The 25157-nt window shown below is 44.8% G+C and overlaps 1 long non-coding RNA gene across 1 annotated transcript in view; it reads right to left on the reverse strand.

Annotated features, from left to right (window-relative positions):
* Positions 1 to 24913, reverse strand: part of LOC143809059 (uncharacterized) — a 61870-nt gene extending 36957 nt beyond the window's left edge. Inside the window, exons 1-2 of the long non-coding RNA XR_013222049.1 lie at positions 24740 to 24913; positions 6355 to 6461 (exon numbers count right to left, since the gene is read on the reverse strand). This is a non-coding gene — a long non-coding RNA (uncharacterized LOC143809059). The remainder of the gene's footprint in view (positions 1 to 6354; positions 6462 to 24739) is intronic.
* Positions 24914 to 25157: the final 244 nt, after the last annotated feature.

Here is a 25157-nt window from a genome sequence, read left to right on the forward strand (position 1 = left end):
AATGAAAAAATAACTTTTAACCATGTCAAAGGAGTTGAAAAGAAAAGTCTTGAGTGAGGAAAAGAAGGGCTCAATTCTTGCTTTACTAGTAGAGGGACACAGGGAGCATCATGTTGCCTCCATCCTTAAAATTTTGAAGACGGCAGTCCATTACAACAAGGTTAAGCAGCAGTTATTGGGGACAACAAAGCCACAGACTGGCAGAGGGTGAAAACGACCCTCCACTGACCGGGATGGCCGTCATCTTATTCGAATGTCACTCAGCAACCACAGGATGACATCAAGTGACCTACAAAAGGAATGGCAAATGGCAGCTGGGGTGAAGAGCACTGCAAGCACAGTTCGTAACAGGCTCCTAGAGGCAGGACTCAAGTCATGTAAAGCTAGAAAAAAGCCTTTCATCAATGAGAAGCAAAGGAGAGCCAGGCTGAAGTTTGCCAAAGACCATAAGGATTGGACCATAGAGGACTGGAGTAAGGTAATCTTCTCTGATGAGTCCAAATTTCAGCTTTGCCCAACACCTGGTCGTCTAATGCTTAGACGGATACCTGGAGAGTCATACAAGCCTCAGTGTCTTGCACTCACTGTGAAATTTGGTGGAGGATCGGTGATGATCTGGAGATGCTTCAGCAAGGCTGAAATTGGGCAGGTTAATCTTTGTGAAGGACGTATGAATCAAGAAGCATACAAGGTTATCCTGGAAAACCAGTTGATTCCTTCTGCTCAGGCAATGTTCCCTTACTCTGGGGACTGGTTTTCCAGCAGGACAATGCACCATGCCACACAGCTAGGTCAATCAAAGTGTGGATGACGGACCACCACATCAAATCCCTGTCATGGGCAGCCAGGGGCAGATTATAATAGGGTCAATCTGGGCGGTAGCCCAGGGCCGAGTGGTGTGGGGGGGCCCTGGGCTACCACTCAGATTGCCCGCCACCATCAGGGCATTACTGCCCTGACTGGTGTATGGGACCGGTGGGCAGAGAGGGGGCCCGCATCGGGCCCCGTCTCATCTGCTCACCGGGCCCCTACCGGCGCTGCGGCAGTTTCACCTATTGACGTGCGGGCGCGCGCCCGCACGTCAATAGTTAACAACAGCCGCCAGCCAATTGGAGGCTGGCAGCTGAAGTCGGCCGCAGGCACAGCGCACACGTCCCCGGCTTCTGACGTCATTGTTAGTCACTGGCGAGTGCGCGCTGCTGGAGGGAGCTCGCCGCTGGAGCGCACAGGTCGGGTGAGGAGAACTCGTTTTTTTTTTTTCTTTTTTGCTAAAGGCAATCCGGGGGGCACGGGCCAGAATGCTGGTCTGTGGGCAATATGCTGGACACACTGGGGCAGATTGCTGGTGGACACACTGTTTGGGGGCAATGCTGGAGACACTGGGGCAGATTGCTGGACACACTGGGGGTAATATGCTGGACACACTGGGGCAGATTGCTGGACACACTGTCTGGGGGCAATGCTGGACACACTGGGGCAGATTGCTGGATACACTGGGGGTAAAATGCTGGACACACTGGGGCAGATTGCTGGACACACTGTCTGGGGCAATGCTGGACACACTGGGGCAATATGCTGGACACACTGGGGCAGATTGCTGGACACACTGGGGCAGATTGCTGGACACACTGTCTGGGGGCAATGCTGGACACACTGGGGGCAATATGCTGGAGACACTGGGGCAGATTGCTGGACACACTGGGGGCAATATGCTGGACACACTGGGGCAGGACTGGAGGCATGGGCAGAATGTAGATACGGGGCATGATTGGAGACACGGGGCAGGATGAAAGACATGGGGCAGGATGGATATGATGGAGATAGATGGGGCAGGATGGGGAGATCATATGGGGTAGAATGGATACTCAAGAGGGCAGGATGCGAGAACATATGACTGGAGCCAGGAATGAGATACACGGGGCCAGGATGGGGAATATTATTTCCATAGGGGCTAATTAAGGGATATTATTCCTGCAGTGATGTATTTATTTTATTTTTTGAGTATACTGTTTTAAATGTTACTGTGCAGAGTGACACTATGTTGCCTCTTTTTCTTCATGTGGTGTAATGTAGAAGTTGGGAAAAATTAAGTAATGTGTTCTGCAAGCGGAGTTCTAGATAACTATGTTATTTCCTGCAGAAACGAGCCCTGGCTGGAAGAAACGATGGCAGTCTGTGCTGGATGAAAGATGAAGGACTTCACCTAGAGACGTCACTGGTGAGTCAGTGTTACCTATACACTGACACTATACACTGTATACTATATACAGAGGTCCTGTGTATAATGTCACCAGTGATCACTGTATTACCTATACATTATATACAGCACTCCTGTGTATAATACCACCAGTGATCTCTGTATTACCTGTACACAGACACTGCATACTAAGTACAGATCTCCTGTGTATAATGGCACTGATGGTGATAGTATTGTGGTGGGTTTTTTTTAATTACTGATCAGTATTGTAGTATTCAGTCACTATGTGGTGGTAACATGTGGTCTGGAAATGGGGTTGCGGTATTTGTCCCTTGTATGTGCTATTTGGTCACCATGTGGTGGTAATATGTGGTCTTGACATGGTGTAGTGGTATTTGTTCCTTGTATGTGATATTATTCGATCACTGTGGTTGTAATATGTGGTCTGGTCATGGTGTGGTGGTATTTGTTCCTTGTATGTGATATTATTGATCATTTTAAAAATTTAAAAATAAATCAAAATATACCTAAATTGTATTGCATATTTTACCAAATATTTAATAGGTTACAGTAGATTAGGGCCTGGTCAAAAGTGTCTACCGTGTTATGGTGGCGGCTTAAAAAATCTTTGTAACATGACACACATGACCCCGTCACATGACCCTGTCACATGACCGGGGGGGCCCACAGTGTCTGAACAGCTCGGGGCCCTTGCTACCCTTAATCCACCCCTGTGGGCAGCCCAATCTCCAGACCTGAACCCCATTGAAAACCTCTGGAGTGTAATCAAGAGGATGATGGGTAGTCACAAGCCATCAAACAAAGAAGAACTGCTTACATTATTGTACCAGGAGTGGCATAAGATCATCCAAAAGCAGTGTGAAAGACACCAGGAAAGAATGCCAAGACGCATGAAAGCTGTGATTAAAAATCATAGTTATTCCACAAAATATTGATTTCTGAACTCTTCCTGAGTTAAAACATTAGTATTGTTGTTTCTAAATGATTATGAACGTGTTTTATTTGCATTATTTGAGGTCTGAAAGCACTGGTTTGTTTTGTTTTCATTTTGACCATTTCTCATTTTCAGAAAATAAATACAAAATGTATTGTTTGGAACTTCGGAGACATGTTGTCAGTAGTTTATAGAATAAAAGAACAATTTACATTTTACTGAAAAACATACCTATAAAGAGAAAAATCAGACAAACTGAACATTTTGCAGTGGTCTCTTAATTTTTGCCAGAGCTGTAAATTGTACAATATTGCAGCACATTCTGGCATCGACGAGGTTAATTCCCGATTTCGCCCGCACGTTGCTGCGGATCTGGAACACAGCACACAGTTAGGAGCCAGGTATTATCAGTTGATCACATCTGAGTTTTGGTGAGTTGTCAGTTTTATGTCTGGTCGGGATTTCCATTGCTCAGCAGCGAGACACCACATGTGATCTGGATCTAATATATCTGATCCCAGACACCGTCTAGTAATTCTTATTACTTACGATCGCAATATTCCTGAAAGTGCTGACAATGGGAAAACATTTTGGAGCTACTTTTGGACCTTGTCACTTCTTTAATGTTCCCCTGTGGGTAAAAAAAAAAAGTGTCGCGTGACCAATGACCATTATAACTGATCTAAACATGATCCGGATTTTTACAATTGTCACAAAGTGACTTTAGGAAAACGCTAAAATTATGTTATGTTCACAGTTTTATTCCAAATTGCTGGCCAAGCTGTGAGGTCTTCTACATAAAGGGCTTGTCCAGGATTAGAAGAGGAGTCTGTTTTGTCCATTTTGTCTTCAGTTTTGCAGCGTAATCTTATTAAAGGTTTGTTACTACGTTGCAATACCAAGTACAGTGACAGGACACGAGTGGCGCTGTCTGTGGAAGAAGGAAGACTTTTTTTTAATTTTTAATCCTAGACAGTCAACTAGAAAAAAAACTTTCCATATAAACTATTTGTATTGGTGTAATATATCGTATATTATACCTATAAGGTATTTGGAAATTCTAGCGAGCCCCCGCACCACCTACATTAGTCAGAGCAGTGACGAGCCACAGTGTACCTGGTAGCAAAGAACTCGGTACCGCCTTGTATTATATTACTGGGGCATGTGCGCTGGATGCAAGTTGTCAGGACACCAACCAGCAACTCTATCTTGGCCAAAACCAAAGAAATTAGCCGGAACATAAGTTGGTATATGTGACAAGTTTAAGAGCACGTTCACATTGTGACCATTTCATAGACAAAATCCAAGAAAAAAAAAAGCAAATACCATATAGTAAATAAACAGTAATAGTACATTTAAACAAATAGGGTATCGAGTAAAAACTATTTTGATGAAAAAAGCATAAAAGCCATCCCACCGCGACAAGGTGACCCAAACGGGACGGTCCTATCCTGTCTCTAGTATTAAAACCTTACCTTGTGTCAGCCAACCTCAGTGTGAATAGGGGCAGAGCAGGACAGGCACCCCGACTGTTCAGTCACCTGTCCATGGGAAGCTATATAGATGAAATTCCACAGTACTAAAGCATTCCTGTCTTTCACATAAAACCTTTATAAAAAGCATCTTGCTGCCCTCAACAACATACACCTGTTTTTGGTAGACATACCAGTATTATATGTACAGGAACTGTCCTGATTCTCATGCTCTGTAAATTGCTATCTACTTTTTTGTGTGCATTTTGCCAGCACTATAGGTGCTGGAACCTACTCCCTCCACTGCACTTGCCATTGTCCTGTAGCTTGCCTGACCTGAACTGAAAGTCTTCCTCACTTTTATGCTTGTGTGCTGTTTGGCAGATAGGCAGCAGCATAGAGATAATTATAGACCTGCCCCTACTTCTTGTAGAGGGATGAAGACCCAATCCCCACTTTCTGCTGAGACTAAAGGCCCCGTCTCACATAGCGATTTACCAACGATCACGACCAGCGATACGACCTGGCCGTGATCGTTGGTAAGTCGCTGTGTGGTCGCTGGGGAGCTGTCACACAGACAGCTCTCCCCAGCGACCAACGATCAGGGGAACGACTTCGGCATTGTTGAAACTGTCTTCAACGATGCCGAAGTCCCCCTGCAGCACCCGGGTAACCAGGGTAAACATCGGGTTACTAAGCGCAGGGCCGCGCTTAGTAACCCGATGTTTACCCTGGTTACCAAAAAAAACAAACAGTACATACTCGCCTTTCGGTGTCCAGGTCCCTTGCCGTCTGCTTCCTGCTCTGACTGAGATCCGGCCGTACAGTGAGAGCAGAGCGCAGCGGTGACGTCACTGCTGTGCTCTCACTTCTCACTGTACGGCCGGGAGTCAGTGAGAGCAGGAAGCAGACCTGGACACCGAAAGGCGAGTATGTACTGTTTGTTTTTTTTGGTAACCAGGGTAAACATCGGGTTACTAAGCGCGGCCCTGCGCTTAGTAACCCGATGTTTACCCTGGTTACCAGTGAAGACATCGCTGGATCGGTGTCACACACACCGATTCAGCAATGTCAGCGGGGCCTCAACGACCAAAAAAAGGTCCAGGCCATTCCGACACGACCAGCGATCTCGCAGCAGGGGCCTGATCGCTGGTACGTGTCACACATAGCAAGATCGCTATGGAGGTCGCTGTTGCGTCACAAAACTTGTGACTCAGCAGCGATCTCGCTAGCGATCTCGCTATGTGAGACGGGGCCTTAAGGTTGGCCCCCACTTCCTGTAAAAATAAAAAGACTAATCCCGACTTTCTGCAGACTCATCCCCACTTGCTGTGGGAAGAAAAAGACCTGTAATCCATCTTGACGTCTCTGCTGCTACACATGGATTGTACTTTACAACAGGCAGTGGACAGCAACTTACAGAGAAGGGAGACACATAGTGGCCGGCTCTTTGAAGTGATTTTTTTTTTGGAGGGGATGAGGCAACATAATTAATTAAAGTAAATTGCAGATCACATCCTTTATCAAATAGTCATCAGATAATAGCGAGCTTAATTCGATCTTCTCTATACGGAGAGAATATATTTTCATAACGGGACCGGACTTAACCCGTAAAATTATGCAGCCAAGAAAGAATAAAATCCATCTGCAGTGCTTGAAACATCACAGCATTTAGTCCATGTAAATGTAATTGATTATGACACTTTCTCATGAATCCACTTTATACTCACAGTCCCAGGGCTGAACATGAGGGTATATCCAATAATATTGGATGAGTCAGACGTGAGGTCCTGGGGCAGCGGATCACACATCACGTGCCGAGGAATTATTGATGATACTGTGAAACAGATATGGATGACTATTATGTAACGCAGCATCAGGGAGAACATCAGCCAGAGCGAGGATGATAATGCGAGGTCGTATAGGTTTTGGTATTGCAGTGACTCACCTCTTAACATTAGTTGCTTCTATCATTCTATACATTTATTAATTAATGAATTAATGCAACTGCAGCGTATAAATCAATACAGGCTGAAATTATCCGACACAATAATACATTACACAAGAATAAAAAGTAAACAGGCAGATTTTCTTACATAGTATGCCAATGTTGGAGTATTATCAAGGCATTAAATATTAACCCCTTTAGGATACAAACATTTTTTGTTTTTTTTGCAGCCGTTTTTTTTCCTGCCTCATAAGAGCCATAATTTTTTTTTCCCATTAGCATAGCCGTATAAGACTACTTTCCCACTAAACATATTTAATGTGGACTTCCCATAGCCGAGGTTTCCAGGCATGGCCGCCACCAGGAATTTTAGGGCCCTATACTGACAATACTTTTGGGCCCCCTTGAGACTCCGCCCAGGCTCCACCTCAGCTCCGCCTCCACCTTTTAAACCTTCCCATCCCACTGCCTCTTCTTGGAAAAACTCCACTTCTGCACCCCGTCCTCACCAATCACCAGGGGCTGGCTGGCAATTTTCAGCCTGGGGGGCAATCACAAGGCAGTGGCCCTCGAGTTGCGGTGGCCCTCCTTTTCCCTGCTTATACAGTTATATGAAAAAGTTTGGGCACCCCTATTAATCTTAGGCTTAATGTTTTATAAAAATAGTTTTTTTTGCAACAGCTATTTCAGTTTCATATATCTAATAACTGTTGGACACAGTAATGTTTCTGACTTGAAATGAGGTTTATTGTACAGTAACAGAAAATGTGCAATCTGCATTCAAACTAAATTTGACAGGTGCATAAGTATGGGCACCTCACCAGAAAGGTGACATTAATATTTAGTAGATCCTCCTTTTGCAAAAATAACAGCCTCTAGTCGCTTCCTGTAGCTTTTAATGAGTTCCTGGATCCTGGATGAAGGTATTTTTGACCATTCCTCTTTACAAAACAATTCCAGTTCAGTTAAGTTTGATGGTCGCCGAGCATGGACAGCCCTCTTCAAATGATCCCACAGATGTTCAATGATATTCAGGTCTGGGGACTGGGATGGCCATTCCAGAACAGTGTAATTGTTCCTCTGCATGAATTCCTGAGTAGATTTGGAGTGGTGTTTTGGATCATTGTCTTGCTGAAAGATCCATCCCCTGTGTAACTTCAACTTTGTCACTGATTCATGAACATTATTGTCAATAATCTGCTGATACTGAGAGGAATCCATGCATCCCTCAACTTTAACAAGATTCCTGGTGCCGGCATTGGCCACACAGCCCCAAAGCATGATGGAACCTCCACCAAATTTTACTGTGGGTAGCAAGTGTTTTTCTTGGAATGCTGTGTTTTTTGGCCGCCATGCATAACGCCTTTTTTGTATGACCAAACAACTCAATCTTGGTTTCATCAGTCCACAGGACCTTCTTCCAAAAAGAAATTGGCTTCTCCAAATGTGCTTTGCATACCTCAGCCGACTCTGTTTGTGACGTGGTTGCAGAAACGGTTTCTTTCGCATCACTCTCCCATACAGCTTCTCCTTGTGCAAAGTGCATTGCATAGTTGACCGATGCACAGTGACACCATCTGCAGCAAGTTGATGCTGCAGCTCTCTGGAGGTGGTCTGAGGATTGTCCTTGACTGATCTCACCATTCTTCTTCTCTGCCTTTCTGATGTTTTTCTTGGCCTGCCACTTCTGGCCTTAACAAGAACTGTACCTGTGTTCTTCCATTTCCTTACTATGTTCCTCACAGTGGAAATTGACAGGTTAAAAATCTCTGAGACATCTCTTTGTATCCTTCCCCTGAACAACTATGTTGAATAATCTTTGTTTTCAGATCATTTGACAGTTGTTTTGAGGAGCCCATGATGCCACTCTTCAGAAGAGATTCAAACAGGAGAACAACTTGCAAGTGGCCACTTTAAAGGGCCACTGTCACCCCCTCCAGCCGTTATAAACTAAAAGAGCCACCTTGTGCAGCAGTAATGCTGCATTCTAACAAGGTGGCTCTTTTAGTTTTAGGTTCAAGTATACCCCCAAAAAAGCGATTTCATACTTAGCCATAATTGGTGTCTCTAGCCACTTAGGCTGGTCCTCCCTCCCCAGCTCAAAACGCTCCTCTGCCGTCACTCACATCTTCTTGGTCTTTCTGCGCCGCCCCCTCAGCGCTGTTTACATTTTCAAACCGGCGCCTGCGCTGTGTAGTACTGTTCTGCGCAGGCGCAGTAAGCTCTGGCCGTCTGCCGTCCAAGCCAGGCTTTCACACTGCGCCTGCGTGGGCAGTGCGGCCCCCACCTTTGGAATCCCCGCCCCGCACTGTGTTATGCATTATGCACAGTTCGGGGCTGGTATTCCTGGGCATGCGCGCAGCGTGTTGCATCCTGTCAGCCCGGTCCCCCGCCTTTCTGCTTCTGGATACAATATACAGATCGTGCCTCCTCCTCCTCTAGCAATCGCCGGGCAAGAAGCAACTTTGGAAACTTGCCTGCTAGCTGGGTAAAGATCACCCCCAATTTATTATCAGATCAAGACCCATAAATAACACACCTAGACACAACACACACCACCTAGCAGGCAAGTTTCCAAAGTTGCTTCTTGCCCGGCGATTGCTAGAGGAGGAGGAGGCACGATCTGTATATTGTATCCAGAAGCAGTAAGGCGGGGGACCGGGCTGACAGGATTTGCCTTTTGTTTAGTGCTGGCTTCTGGGCACTGATTCGACCATGGAGGCCATTTTGAGACAGAATCCTACAAACTGTTCTAGTTGACACTGGTAAAGGTTTAGGTGTGCACTCAGCCTTAATATGGCGAGGTGCTGGTGTAACGGACTGATGGCCCAGAATAACAGTAAAAGTTAAATTCACTGCACTCTCTCTAGGTTTCTTATGCAAAGTCTGGTATAAATGTATTATACATAAACTGGGAGCGTAACAGAATATTACAGCATCTGTGATTTTTTTATATACAACGTTTCGGCTCAACCAGAGCCTTTGTCACATAATCGCTTGTTCCAGCTAAGATAGTGATATACAGAGAAGGCGGAAAGTCCCAGCGGTGTAATATAAGCTCTATTGTAATCTAAATGTCCGCCTATGGAAGATCCTGTCCAGTACTGTGGACCTGCAGTGTCTGTTATGACCAGTGGTGCTTCCGTGCCTTGCTAACGATCGGCATGTCACGTGCGGTGAATTTAACTTTTACTAGTTGACACAGGGACTTGAGGTGACCAGGCCTGTTGGAGCTCTGCTGCTGTGGAAGAGGGGCTTGCTTTGGATTTTCTAACCAACAAACATTCCTCCTGAGCAGTTGTCTTGCGGGGTCTGCCGGACCTGGGCTAGTCAAACACATCTCCAGTCTCTTCAAATCTTTTTTTTAATTCTTTGTACTTGACGCTGAGACACATTAAAGATGCCCGCCACCTCTGCAGTGGATCTGGTCTTCAGCCTCTTGATAATCCAGGCTTTGGTCGCAGGGTGGATTTTTGGCATGTTGTCAAGAGCTCAAGGTGCAGTTCAAGTGAAGGTCTGGGGTGCTGGGTTTCTTTTTATACACACACACTAAATAGCCGATCATTTACTGAGCACAGGTGAGGATGTAAACTAGGATTGGGTGCATTATATGACCAGGCGACAAAACTTTTGTCTTGCTAAAATCTGACCATTCTGTGTCCATTAACTGATCAATATTTCTGCATTGATGTCAATTTATTTTCTTAACCTAAACCACATTTTGGAAGGTTTCAGCTTTCAAAAGAATAATTTATACAACCAATGGATGAATTTAACATCAGGTTATAAGCTTTTATTTACATAACATGGATAAGCGACATTACTTCTGTCAGGGAGTGTACAACTTTTACTACTAGTATACTACAATACTGATCATTAATTTAAAAAAAAGCACAACACTAAGTGCCATTGTATACAGGAACTCTGTATTTACGGTCAGTGTAAAGATACTACAGTAATCACTGGTGACATTATACACAGGAGATCTGTATAAGGTGTCAGTGTACAGGTAATACAGTGATCACCACTGCCAGTGACATTATACACAGGAGCTTTGTATATAGTATACAGTGTATAGTGTCAGTATACAGGTAATACACTGAGTCACTAGTGATGTCTCTAGCTGAAGTCCTTCATCTTTGCTTTTCATTTTCATCCAGCACAGACTGCCATCACTTCTTCCAGCCAGGACTCGTCTCTGCATAAAATAACACAGTTGCCTAGAGCACGGCTTCCAGACCACATTCCCCACTTTTTCCCTTTCTTCTACACCATGTTCCAAATTATTATGCAAATTATATTTTTCTCGGATTTTCCTAAATGGTCGGTGCAAATGACAGTGAGTCTAATAAAAGTCATCACCCGTTAGAGTATACATCAAATTTTATTGGAGAAACCTCCCAATGATAACAGTATAATCTCCAAAATGAATAAAAACTCAAAATGCACTGTTCCAAATTATTAGGCACAGTAGAATTTCTAAACATTTGATCTGTTTTAAAGAACTGAAAATGCTCATTTGTGGAATTTGCAGCATTAGGAGGTCACATTCACTGAACAAAAAAGATATTTAACTCCAAAACATCCTAACAGGCCAAGTTACATGTTGCCATAGGAACCCTTCTTTATCACCATTCTTGCATCCATTGAACTTGTGAGTATTTGGAGAGTTTCTGCTTGTATTTCTTTGCATGAAGTCAGAATCGCCTCCCAGAGCTGCTATTTTGATGTGAACTGCCTCCCACCCTCATAGATCTTTTGCTTGATGATACTCCAAAGGTTCTCTATAGGGTTGAGGTCAGGGGAAGATGGTAGCCACACCATGAGTTTATCTCCTTTCATGCCCATAGCAGCCAATGACTCAGAGGTATTCTTTGCAGCACAAAATGGTGCATTGTCATGCATGAAGATGATTTTGCTCCTGAAGGCACGTTTCTGCTTTTTATACTATGGAAGAAAGTTGTCAGTCAGAAATTCCATATACTTTGCAGAGGTCATTTTCACAACTTCAGGTACCTTAAAGGGCCCTTCCAGCTGTTTCCCCATGATTCCAGCCCAAAACATTACTCCTCCATCTCCTTGCTGACGTTGCAGCCTTGTTGGGACATGGTGGCCATCCACCAACCATCCACTACTCCATCCATCTGGACCACCCAGGGTTGCTCGACACTCATCAGTAAACAAGACTGTTTGGAAATCAGTCTTCATGTGTGTCTGGGCCCACTGCAACCGTTTCTGCTTGTGAACACTGTTTAGGGGTGGCTGAATAGTAGGTTTATGCACCACAGCAAGCCTTTGAAGGATCCTACACCTTGAGGTTCGAGGGACTCCAGAGGCACCAGCAGCTACAAATAACTGTTTGCTGCTTTGTAATGGTATTTTGGCAGCTGCTCTCTTTATCCAATGAATTTGTCTGGCAGAAAACCTTCCTCATTATGCCTTTATCTGCATGAACTCTGTCTGTGCTCTGTTTCAGTCACAAATCTCTTCACAGTATGACGATCACTCTTAAGTTTTCGTGAAATATCTAATGTTTTCATACTTTGACAAAGGCATTGCACTATTTAATGCTTTTCAGCAGCAGAGAGATCCTTTTTATTTCCCATTTTGCTTGAACCCTGTGGTCTGCTTTATAATGTGGAATATCATTTTTAAGTAGTTTTTCTTTAATTAGAATCACTTGGAAAACTAATGATCACATGTGTTTAAGATTGATTTCAGTGATCCATTGAGCCCTGAGACTCAATACCATCCACGAGTTTATTTGAAAAACAAAACAATTAAATCTTTATGACACTTAAATCCAATTTGCATAATAATTTGGAACATGGTGTACACTAGACATCTGAATACAGAGGTGCACCCACAAACAATATATAATTGGTTATTATGCAACCTCATAGATTGTAAGCTTGCGAGCAGGGCCCTCATTCCTTTTGGTATCTGTTGATCTATGTGCTTATTGCTATGCTTGATGTCCATTGTCTGTACAAGTCCCCTCTAAAATGTAAAGTGTTGGCACTATAGAAATAAAATTATCATAATTATTATTATTAACCATTCCAAATATAAATTATAATCCACCACTGTGCACCCACTAACTATAAATAGCCACTTTCCCCATTTAATATATAAATTATTTAGCACCTGTACTCTTTCCCCCAATTCATTACCAGTCACTTCATCCTCAACGCCCCCACTATGTACCTACCACTCTAACCTTAACCCCGATTCATTATAGTTACATGCCCCTCCCACCCCAATTCATTGTCATGTCTTTCTCTCTCACTCTCTATTCATTATCAACTGCTCTACCCTACATTCAATACATCATTTACTCCCCCACCCTTAAAATTCATTATTTGTTCTTCCCCTAGATCATCATTTGCTCTCCCCACCCCCTCTTCAATTGATCATTTGCTCTCCCCACCCCCACCTTCAATTAAATTGCTGTCCCCCTGTCCCTCACACTGAATTTATCATTTTACAGTCCCCCCACTTTAATTTGAAGTCCCCTTACTTCATTAATTGCAGTCCCCTATCACCCCCTCACTTCATCTGCAGTGCCCCTTCATCATTTGCAGCCCCCTATCCCCCTTCCATTTCATCATGAGCAGTCCCACATCAGACACACTTCATCATGGGCAGTCCTGCAGTCCCCTTCTCCCACTTCATCATGTGCAGTCACCCTTACCCCCCACTTCATGTGCAGTCCATCTTACACTCCACTTTATCATGTGCAGTCCCCATTACCCCCCACTTCATGTGCAGATCACCTTACCCCCCACTTCATCATGTGCAATCCCCTTTAACCCCCAATTCATCATGTGCAGTCCCCCTTACCCCCACTTCATCATGTGCAGTCCCCCTTACCCCCCACTTCATCATGTGCAGTCACCCTTACCCCCCCACTTCATCATGTGCAGTCCCCTTACCCCCCACTTCATCATGTGCAGTCACCCTTACCCCCCACTTCATGTGCAGTCCATCTTACACTCCACTTTATCATGTGCAGTCCCCATTACCCCCCACTTCATGTGCAGATCACCTTACCCCCCACTTCATCATGTGCAATCCCCTTTAACCCCCAATTCATCATGTGCAGTCCCCCTTACCCCCCACTTCATCATGTGCAGTCCCCCTTACCCCCCACTTCATCATGTGCAGTCACCCTTACCCCCCACTTCATCATGTGCAGTCCCCTTACCCCCCACTTCATCATGTGCAGTCACCCTTACCCCCCACTTCATGTGCAGTCCATCTTACACTCCACTTTATCATGTGCAGTCCCCATTACCCCCCCCCCCCCTTCATGTGCAGATCACCTTACCCCCACTTCATCATGTGCAATCCCCTTTAACCCCCAATTCATCATGTGCAGTCCCCCTTACCCCCCACTTCATCATGTGCAGTCCCCCTTACCCCCCACTTCATGTGCAGCCCCACTCCCCCTTCATCATGCGCAATCCCCCTTACCCCCACATCATCATGTGCTGCCCCATTCCATCATGTACAGCCCCACTCTCCCCACTTCATCATGTGCAGTCTCATTTATCCACTAAACTATCATGTGCAGCCCCACTCCCCCTTTATCATGTGCAGCCCCAATCAACCTTCATCATGTGCAGCCCCACTTACCCCCTCACTCCATCATGTGCAGTCTCCTTTAACCCCCAAATTCCATCATGTGCAGCCTCCTTACACCCTCCACTTCATAACTTGCAGTTACCCACCATTAAATTTATTTTATAAAGAAAAAAAAGTTCTTCATACTTACCTCACCAGTCGCTCCCCTGCAGTGCCTCTCTGCTTCTAGCATCCGGGTCATGTCGGCGTGTGCGTGAGGACGCCATCGCGCATGCCCAACACCTAACCTGGAAGTATAGAGAACATGAAGGGAGCAGTAGCTGCGCAGCCGTTAAGGTGACAGCCAAGCATCCTTCCCCGGGCGCAGACGTGTGCGCTAACTGTGATGCAGCTGTGTCTGCTGCCAGCCACGTCACAGTACAGCAGACATAGCTGCGCACAATTTGCTGTGTGGCTGTAGCCACCACCAGGCAGCCGGCCCTGAACAGCTGCTGGGGGAGCGGCCCGGGGGGCATTTGCCTCTTTGCCACCTGGGCCAGTCAGCCCCTGCCAATCACACATTAACAGTTCCCATCACCAGATCACATACATAGCCAGCAGCGTTTATTCTGGTCAAAACATTTTTTAAGCCACCACCACAACAAGGTAAATTCTGTTTGCTGGGCCCTACCCTACTCTATCCTATTAAACGTTTCTTAAAATATCCAATACTCTTTTTAGGTAAATATTTCTTTAAGGGAATGTATGACATAAATTTTTAACCCCTTTCTGACCTCGGACGGGATAGTACGTCCGAGGTAAGAAGCCCCTCTTTGATGCGGGCTCCGGCGGTGAGCCCGCATCAAAGCCGGGACATGTCAGCTGTTTTGAACAGCTGACATGTGCCCGCAATAGGCGCGGGCAGAATCGCGATCTGCCCGTGCCTATTAACTAGTTAAATGCCGCTGTCAAACGCAGACAGCGTGTTGTGAATTTGGATTCTGGGCTCCCCCGGTGGCTACTGGTGGAATTGAACTGGTGTCTTCATCTTCTCTGTTCACCTGTTCCCATCAAGATGTGGGAGTCGCTATATAACCTTGCTGCTCTGTTAGTTGCTTGCCGGTCAACAATGTTATCAGAAGCCTCTCTGTGCTTGTTCCTGCTCCTAGACAACTACTAGATAAGTTGGACTCTTGTCCATGTTTGTTTTTGCATTTTTGTTCCAGTTCACAGCTGTAGTTTCGTTACTGTGTCTGGAAAGCTCTTGTGAACAGGAATTGCCACTCTGGTGTTATGAGTTAATGCCAGAGTTTTAAAGTAATTTCTGGATGGTGTTTTGATAGGGTTTTTAGCTGACCATGAAAGTGTCCTTCCTGTCTTCTGCTATGTAGTAAGTGGACCTCAAATTTGCTAAACCTATTTTCATACTACGTTTGTTATTTCATCTTGATTCACCGCCAATACATGTGGGGGGCCTCTGTCTCCTTTCGGGGTATTTCTCTAGAGGTGAGCTAGGACTAATATTTTCCTCTGCTAGTTTTATTTAGTCCTCCGGCTGGTGCTGGGCATCTAGAATCAACGTAGGCATGCTACCCGGCCACTGCTAGTTGTGCGTTAGGTTTAGTTCATGGTCAGCTCAGTTTCCATCTTCCAAGAGCTAGTTCCTATATATGCTGATGCTATGATCTCTTGCCATTGAGATCATGACAGTTTGACCGGCCCACTAAAGGGTTAAAATCCTTGGCTGAGAAAGGAGAGAAATAAGTAGTCTGCTGAAATTTTTTTTTTTTTCCTCTCCTTTGAATGGCTCTGTGTTCACCTGTTTGCAATGGATCTTCAGAGTGTAACTGCAGGTTTGAATAATCTCGCCACGAAGGTACAAAATTTGCAAGATTTTGTTTGTCATGCACCTGTATCTGAGCCGAGAATTCCTTTGCCGGAATTTTTCTCGGGGAATAGATCTGGGTTTCAGAATTTTCGAAATAATTGCAAATTATTTTTGTCCCTGAAATCTCGCTCTGCCGGAGATCCTGCACAGCAGGTCAGGATTGTGATTTCCTTGCTCCGGGGCGACCCTCAAGACTGGGCTTTTTCATTGACACCAGGGGATCCTGCGTTGCTCAATGTGGATGCGTTTTTTCTGGCCTTGGGGTTGCTTTATGACGAACCTCATTTGGAGCTTCAGGCAGAAAAAACTTTGATGTCCCTATCTCAGGGGCAAGATGAAGCGGAAATTTACTGCCAAAGATTCCGTAAATGGTCTGTGCTTACTCAGTGGAATGAGTGCGCCCTGGCGGCGACTTTCAGAGAGGGTCTCTCTGATGCCATTAAGGATGTTATGGTGGGGTTCCCTGTGCCTGCGGGTCTGAATGAGTCCATGACAATGGCTATTCAGATCGATAGGCGTTTGCGGGAGCGCAAACCAGTGCACCATCTGGCGGTGTCCACTGAGAAATCGCCAGAGAGTATGCAGTGTGATAGAATTCTGTCCCGAAGCGAGCGGCAGAATTTTAGACGGAAAAATGGGTTGTGTTTCTATTGTGGTGATTCTACTCATGTTATATCAGCATGCTCTAAGCGCACTAAAAAGCTTGGTAAATCTGTTTCCATTTGCACCTTACCGTCTAAGTTTATTCTATCTGTGACCCTGATTTGCTCTTTGTCATCTATTACCACGGACGCCTATGTCGACTCTGGCGCCGCTTTGAGTCTTATGGATTGGTCCTTTGCCAAACGCTGTGGGTATGATTTAGAGCCTTTGGAGACTCCTATTCCTCTGAAGGGGATTGACTCCACCCCATTGGCTAATAATAAACCACAATACTGGACACAAGCAACTATGCGTATTAATCCGGATCACCAGGAGATTATTCGCTTTCTGGTGCTGTATAATCTACATGATGATTTGGTGCTAGGATTGCCTTGGCTGCAATCTCACAACCCAGTCCTCGACTGGAGAGCTATGTCTGTGTTGAGCTGGGGATGTAAGGGGGCTCATGGGGATGTACCTGTGGTTTCCATTTCATCATCTATTCCCTCTGAAATTCCTGAGTTCCTGTCTGACTATCGTGACGTCTTTGAAGAATCCAAGCTTGGTTCGTTACCTCCGCACCGAGAGTGCGATTGTGCCATAGATTTAATCCCGGGTAGTAAATACCCAAAGGGTCGTTTATTTAATCTGTCTGTGCCTGAACATGCTGCTATGCGTGAATATATAAAGGAGTCCTTGGAAAAGGGACATATTCGTCCATCGTCATCTCCCTTAGGAGCCGGTTTTTTCTTTGTGTCAAAAAAAGACGGCTCTTTGAGACCATGTATTGATTATCGGCTTTTGAATAAAATCACTGTTAAATATCAATACCCATTGCCGTTGCTGACTGATTTGTTTGCTCGCATAAAGGGGGCCAAGTGGTTCTCTAAGATTGACCTTCGTGGGGCGTATAATTTGGTGCGAATCAGGCAGGGGGATGAGTGGAAAACCGCATTTAATACGCCCGAGGGCCACTTTGAGTATTTAGTGATGCCTTTTGGTCTTTCAAATGCTCCGTCAGTTTTCCAGTCCTTTATGCATGATATTTTTCGCGATTATTTGGATAAATTTATGATTGTGTATCTGGATGATATTCTGATTTTTTCGGATGACTGGGACTCTCATGTCCAGCAAGTCAGGAGGGTTTTTCAGGTTTTGCGGTCTAATTCTTTGTGTGTGAAGGGTTCTAAGTGTGTTTTTGGGGTACAGAGGATTTCCTTTTTGGGATATATTTTTTCCCCCTCTTCCATTGAAATGGATCCTGTCAAGGTTCAAGCTATTTGTGATTGGACGCAGCCCTCTTCTCTTAAGAGTCTTCAGAAATTTTTGGGCTTTGCTAACTTTTATCGTCGATTTATTGCTGGTTTTTCGGATATTGCTAAGCCATTGACCGATTTGACTAAGAAGGGTGCTGATGTTGCTGATTGGTCCCCTGATGCTGTGGAGGCCTTTCGGGAGCTTAAGCGCCGTTTTTCCTCTGCCCCTGTGTTGCGTCAGCCTGATGTTGCTCTACCTTTTCAGGTTGAGGTCGACGCTTCTGAGATCGGAGCTGGGGCAGTGTTGTCGCAGAAAAGTTCTGACTGCTCCGTGATGAGGCCTTGTGCCTTCTTTTCCCGTAAATTTTCGCCCGCTGAGCGGAATTATGATGTTGGGAATCGGGAGCTTTTGGCCATGAAGTGGGCTTTTGAGGAGTGGCGCCATTGGCTTGAGGGGGCCAGACATCAGGTGGTGGTATTGACTGACCACAAAAATTTGGTTTATCTTGAGACCGCCAGGCGCCTGAATCCTAGACAGGCGCGCTGGTCATTATTTTTCTCTCGGTTTAATTTTGTGGTGTCATACCTACCGGGTTCTAAGAATGTTAAGGCGGATGCCCTTTCTAGGAGTTTTGAGCCTGACTCGCCTGGTAACTCTGAGCCCACAGGTATCCTTAAGGATGGAGTGGTATTGTCAGCCGTTTCTCCAGACCTGCGGCGGGCCTTGCAGGAGTTTCAGGCGGATAGACCTGATCGTTGCCCACCTGATAAACTGTTTGTTCCTGATGATTGGACCAGTAGAGTCATCTCTGAGGTTCATTCTTCTGCGTTGGCAGGTCATCCTGGCATTTTTGGTACCAGGGATTTGGTGGCAAGGTCCTTCTGGTGGCCTTCCCTGTCACGAGATGTGCGAGGCTTTGTGCAGTCTTGTGACGTTTGTGCTCGGGCCAAGCCTTGTTGTTCTCGGGCTAGTGGATTGTTGTTGCCCTTGCCTATTCCTAAGAGGCCTTGGACGCACATCTCGATGGATTTTATTTCAGATCTGCCTGTTTCTCAGAAGATGTCTGTCATCTGGGTGGTGTGTGACCGTTTCTCTAAGATGGTCCATTTGGTTCCTCTGCCCAAGTTGCCTTCTTCTTCCGAGTTGGTTCCTCTGTTTTTTCAAAATGTTGTTCGTTTGCATGGTATTCCTGAGAATATCGTTTCTGACAGAGGGACCCAATTCGTGTCTAGATTTTGGCGGGCATTCTGTGCTAGGATGGGCATAGATTTATCTTTTTCGTCCGCTTTCCATCCTCAGACGAATGGCCAGACTGAGCGGATTAATCAGACCCTGGAGACATATCTGAGGTGTTTTGTGTCTGCTGACCAGGATGATTGGGTTGCTTTTTTGCCATTGGCGGAGTTCGCTCTCAATAATCGGGCCAGCTCTGCCACTTTGGTGTCCCCGTTTTTTTGTAATTCGGGGTTTCATCCTCGATTTTCCTCTGGTCAGGTGGAATCTTCGGATTGTCCTGGAGTGGATGCTGTGGTGGAGAGATTGCATCAGATCTGGGGGCAGGTGGTGGACAATTTGAGGTTGTCCCAGGAGAAGACTCAGCTTTTTGCTAACCGCCGTCGTCGTGTTGGTCCTCGTCTTCGTGTTGGGGACTTGGTGTGGTTGTCTTCTCGTTTTGTCCCTATGAGGGTCTCTTCTCCTAAGTTTAAGCCTCGGTTCATCGGCCCATATAAGATATTGGAGATTCTTAATCCTGTTTCCTTCCGTTTGGACCTCCCTGCATCCTTTTCTATTCATAACGTTTTTCATCGGTCATTATTGCGCAGGTATGAGGTACCGGTTGTGCCTTCCGTTGAGCCTCCTGCTCCGGTGTTGGTTGAGGGTGAGTTGGAGTACGTTGTGGAGAAAATCTTAGACTCTCGTGTTTCCAGACGGAGACTCCAGTATCTGGTCAAGTGGAAGGGATACGGCCAGGAGGATAATTCTTGGGTGAATGCATCTGATGTTCATGCCTCTGATCTGGTTCGTGCCTTTCATAGGGCCCATCCTGATCGCCCTGGTGGTTCTGGTGAGGGTTCGGTGCCCCCTCCTTGAGGGGGGGGTACTGTTGTGAATTTGGATTCTGGGCTCCCCCGGTGGCTACTGGTGGAATTGAACTGGTGTCTTCATCTTCTCTGTTCACCTGTTCCCATCAAGATGTGGGAGTCGCTATATAACCTTGCTGCTCTGTTAGTTGCTTGCCGGTCAACAATGTTATCAGAAGCCTCTCTGTGCTTGTTCCTGCTCCTAGACAACTACTAGATAAGTTGGACTCTTGTCCATGTTTGTTTTTGCATTTTTGTTCCAGTTCACAGCTGTAGTTTCGTTACTGTGTCTGGAAAGCTCTTGTGAACAGGAATTGCCACTCTGGTGTTATGAGTTAATGCCAGAGTTTTAAAGTAATTTCTGGATGGTGTTTTGATAGGGTTTTTAGCTGACCATGAAAGTGTCCTTCCTGTCTTCTGCTATGTAGTAAGTGGACCTCAAATTTGCTAAACCTATTTTCATACTACGTTTGTTATTTCATCTTGATTCACCGCCAATACATGTGGGGGGCCTCTGTCTCCTTTCGGGGTATTTCTCTAGAGGTGAGCTAGGACTAATATTTTCCTCTGCTAGTTTTATTTAGTCCTCCGGCTGGTGCTGGGCATCTAGAATCAACGTAGGCATGCTACCCGGCCACTGCTAGTTGTGCGTTAGGTTTAGTTCATGGTCAGCTCAGTTTCCATCTTCCAAGAGCTAGTTCCTATATATGCTGATGCTATGATCTCTTGCCATTGAGATCATGACACAGCGGCATTTAACTACCGCATCCGGCCGGGCGGCCGGAAATGACGGCATCACCGACCCCCGTCACATGATCGGAGGTCGGCGATGCTTCAGTATTGTAACCATAGAGGTCCTTGAGACCTCTATGGTTACAGATCCCCGGCAGCTGTGAGCGCCACCCTGTTGTCGGCGCTCACAGCACACCTTTTTTTCTGCTACATAGCAGCGAACAGCAGATCGCTGCTATATAGCAGATCCGATCGTGCTGTGCCTGCTTCTAGCCTCCCATGGAGGCTATTAAAGCATGGCAAAAGTAAAAAAAAAAAAGTTAAAAAAAATGTGAAAAAAATAAAAAAAATATAAAAGTTTAAATCACCCCCCTTTCGCCCCAATCAAAATAAATCAATATAAAAAAAAATCAAACCTACACATATTTGGTATTGCCGCGTTCAGAATCGCCGGATCTATCAATAAAAAAAACCATTAACCTGATCGCTAAACAGGGTAGCGAGAAAAAAATTTTGGTCGCCGCGACATTGCATTAAAATGCAATAACGGGCGATCAAAAGAACGTATCTGCACCAAAATGCTATCATTAAAAACCCAGCTCGGCACGCAAAAAATAAGCCCTCAACCGACCCCAGATCATGAAAAACTGAGACGCTACGAGTATCGGAAAATGGCGCAAATTTTTTTTTTTTTTTTAGCAAAGTTTGGAATTTTTTTTCACCACTTAGGTAAAAAATAACCTAGTCATGTTAGGTGTCTATGAACTCGTAGTGACCTGGAGAATCATAATGGCAGGTCTGGCTATTCACTGCTTGCGTTGAGAAACACGTGATGGTGTCTCCGCAGCTATCCTACATGCATTTGCATATTTCCCATAAGGGATGGGGGCAGTGTTCTGGATCACTGCGTTGAGAAACACGTGATGGTGTCTCCGCGGTGTTGGATGTTTTGGTCTCCCCGAGGCCAATCATCTGTTCCTTCACAGCCTTTTACTAGGCACTGCTCCTAATAGCCAGATTCCTACTCCACACTGATGAGGGGCAAACACCCCGAAACAGCTGTCTGTGGATGGATACCATGCTTGGCATAGGTGGTTTTCCTGTATTGGATGTTTTCCTTTATAGGATGCTGCCCTTCCCGTGGTTGTTCCTTCCCGGGGAAAGGTCTGGCTATTCACTGCTTGCGTTGAGAAACACGTGATGGTGTCTCCGCAGCTATCCTACATGCATTTGCATATTTCCCATAAGGGATGGGGGCAGTGTTCTGGATCACTGCGTTGAGAAACACGTGATGGTGTCTCCGCGGTGTTGGATGTTTTGGTCTCCCCGAGGCCAATCATCTGTTCCTTCACAGCCTTTTACTAGGCACTGCTCCTAATAGCCAGATTCCTACTCCACACTGATGAGGGGCAAACACCCCGAAACAGCTGTCTGTGGATGGATACCATGCTTGGCATAGGTGGTTTTCCTGTATTGGATGTTTTCCTTTATAGGATGCTGCCCTTCCCGTGGTTGTTCCTTCCCGGGGAAAGGTCTGGCTATTCACTGCTTGCGTTGAGAAACACGTGATGGTGTCTCCGCAGCTATCCTACATGCATTTGCATATTTCCCATAAGGGATGGGGGCAGTGTTCTGGATCACTGCGTTGAGAAACACGTGATGGTGTCTCCGCGGTGTTGGATGTTTTGGTCTCCCCGAGGCCAATCATCTGTTCCTTCACAGTTTTAGCATTTAGTGAACCTAGCAAAAAAGCCAACCAAACAACAAGTGTGGGACTGCACTTTTTTTTGCAATTTCACTGCACTTGGAATTTTTTTCCCGTTTTCTAGTACACGACATGCTAAAACCAATGATGTCGTTCAAAAGTACAACTCATCCCGCAAAAAATAAGCCCTCACATGGCCAAATTGACAGAAAAATAAAAAAGTTATGGCTCTGGGAAGGAGGGGAGTGAAAAACGAACACGGAAAAACGAAAAATCCCAAGGTCATGAAGGGGTTAAAAATGACCAATATCGCATAGTGACCGAATAATACCACATACAAGGAAGAAATAGCGCCACACCATGATCAGACAACATATTACCACCACATAGTGACTGAATACTACAATACTGATCATTAAAAAAAATTAAAATACTAATATTACCATAAGTGCCATTATACACAGGAGCTCTATATATAGTATACAGTGTATAGTGTCAGTGTACAGGTAATACAGGGATCATCGGTGACATTATATACAGGAGCTCTGTATATAGTGCATAGTGTACAGGTAATACAGTGATCACCAGTGACATTATACACAGGAGCTCTGTATATAGTGTCAGTGTACAGGTAATACAGTGATCACCAGTGACATTATACACAGGAGCTTTGTATATAGTGTCAGTGTACAGGTAATACAGTGATCACCAGTGACATTATACACAGGAGCTTTGTATATAGTGTCACTGTACAGGTAATACAGTGATCACCAGTGACTTTATACACAGGAGCTCTGTATATAGTGCATAGTGTACAGGTAATACAGTGATCACAGTGACATTATACACAGGAGCTCTGTATATAGTGTCAGTGTACAGGTAATACAGTGATCACCAGTAACATACACAGGAGCTCTGTATATAGTGTCACTGTACAGGTAATACAGTGATCATCAGTGACATTATACACAGGAGCTCTGTATATAGTATATAGTGTACAGGTAATACAGTGATCACCAGTGACTTTATACATAGGAGCTCTGTATATAGTGTCAGTGTATAGGTAATACAGTGATCACCAGTGACATTATACACAGGAGCTCTGTATATAGTATACAGTGTACAGTGTCAGTGTACAGGTAATACAGGGATCACCGGTGACATTATATACAGGAGCCCTGTATATAGTGTCAGTGTACAGGTAATACAGTGATCACAGTGACATTATACACAGGAGCTCTGTATATAGTCAGTGTACAGGTAATACAGTGATCACCAGTGACATTATATACAGGAACTCTGTATATAGTGTCAGTGTACAGGTAATACAGTGATCACCAGTGACATTATACACAGGAGCTCTGTATATAGTATATAGTGTATAGGTAATACAGTGATCACCAGTGACATTATGCACAGGAGTTATGTATATAGTGTCAGTGTACAGGTAATACAGTGACCACCAGTGACATTATACACAGGAGCTCTGTGTATAGTGTCAGTGCACAAATAATACAGTGATCACCAGTGATATTACACACAGGAGCTCTGTATATAGTGTCAGTGTACAGGTAATAAATTGATCACCAGTGACATTACACACAGGAGTTCTGCAGATAGTGTCAATGTACAGGAAATACAGTGATTACCAGTGGCATTATACACAGGAGCTCTGTATATAGTATACAGTGTACAGTGTCAGTGTACAGGTAATACAGGGATCACCGGTGACATTATATACAGGAGCCCTGTATATAGTGTCAGTGTACAGGTAATACAGTGATCACAGTGACATTATACACAGGAGCTCTGTATATAGTCAGTGTACAGGTAATACAGTGATCACCAGTGACATTATATACAGGAACTCTGTATATAGTGTCAGTGTACAGGTAATACAGTGATCACCAGTGACATTATACACAGGAGCTCTGTATATAGTATATAGTGTACAGGTAATACAGTGATCACCAGTGACATTATGCACAGGAGTTATGTATATAGTGTCAGTGTACAGGTAATACAGTGACCACCAGTGACATTATACACAGGAGCTCTGTGTATAGTGTCAGTGCACAGATAATACAGTGATCACCAGTGATATTACACACAGGAGCTCTGTATATAGTGTCAGTGTACAGGTAATAAATTGATCACCAGTGACATTACACACAGGAGTTCTGCAGATAGTGTCAATGTACAGGAAATACAGTGATTACCAGTGGCATTATACACAGGAGCTCTGTACACAGTATATAGTGTATAGTGTCAGTGTACAGGTAATACACTGACTCACTAGTGTCGTCTCTTGTTGAAGTTCCTCATCTTCGCTTTTCTTCTTCTTCCTGCACAGACCACTATCACTTATTGCAGCCAGGTCTCGTCTCTACAAAAAATAACACACAGTTATCTAGAGCACCACTTCCGGAGCACATTCTCCACTACTTACCTAACTTCTACACTGCGCCAGATGAAGAAAAAAGCGACACATATACACACCTACATCCGCAGCAAAAACTGACACTGTATTGGTATTTTTTGCAGATTGTGCTTGGAATTTCTGGAATTCTCATACACCAAAAAAATAATCCACTGCATTTTTTTGCAATGTGGGAACGTAACATAAAGGCTTGGTGTTTTATGGGACACATTGTATTTTTTAGTAGTGCCAATTTATTTACTGAATGATGCATTGGAAAGCAGAAAAAAATTTG

This window comes from Ranitomeya variabilis, chromosome 2 (assembly GCF_051348905.1).
Source record: "Ranitomeya variabilis isolate aRanVar5 chromosome 2, aRanVar5.hap1, whole genome shotgun sequence".
NCBI classification, from domain to species: Eukaryota; Metazoa; Chordata; class Amphibia; order Anura; family Dendrobatidae; genus Ranitomeya; species Ranitomeya variabilis.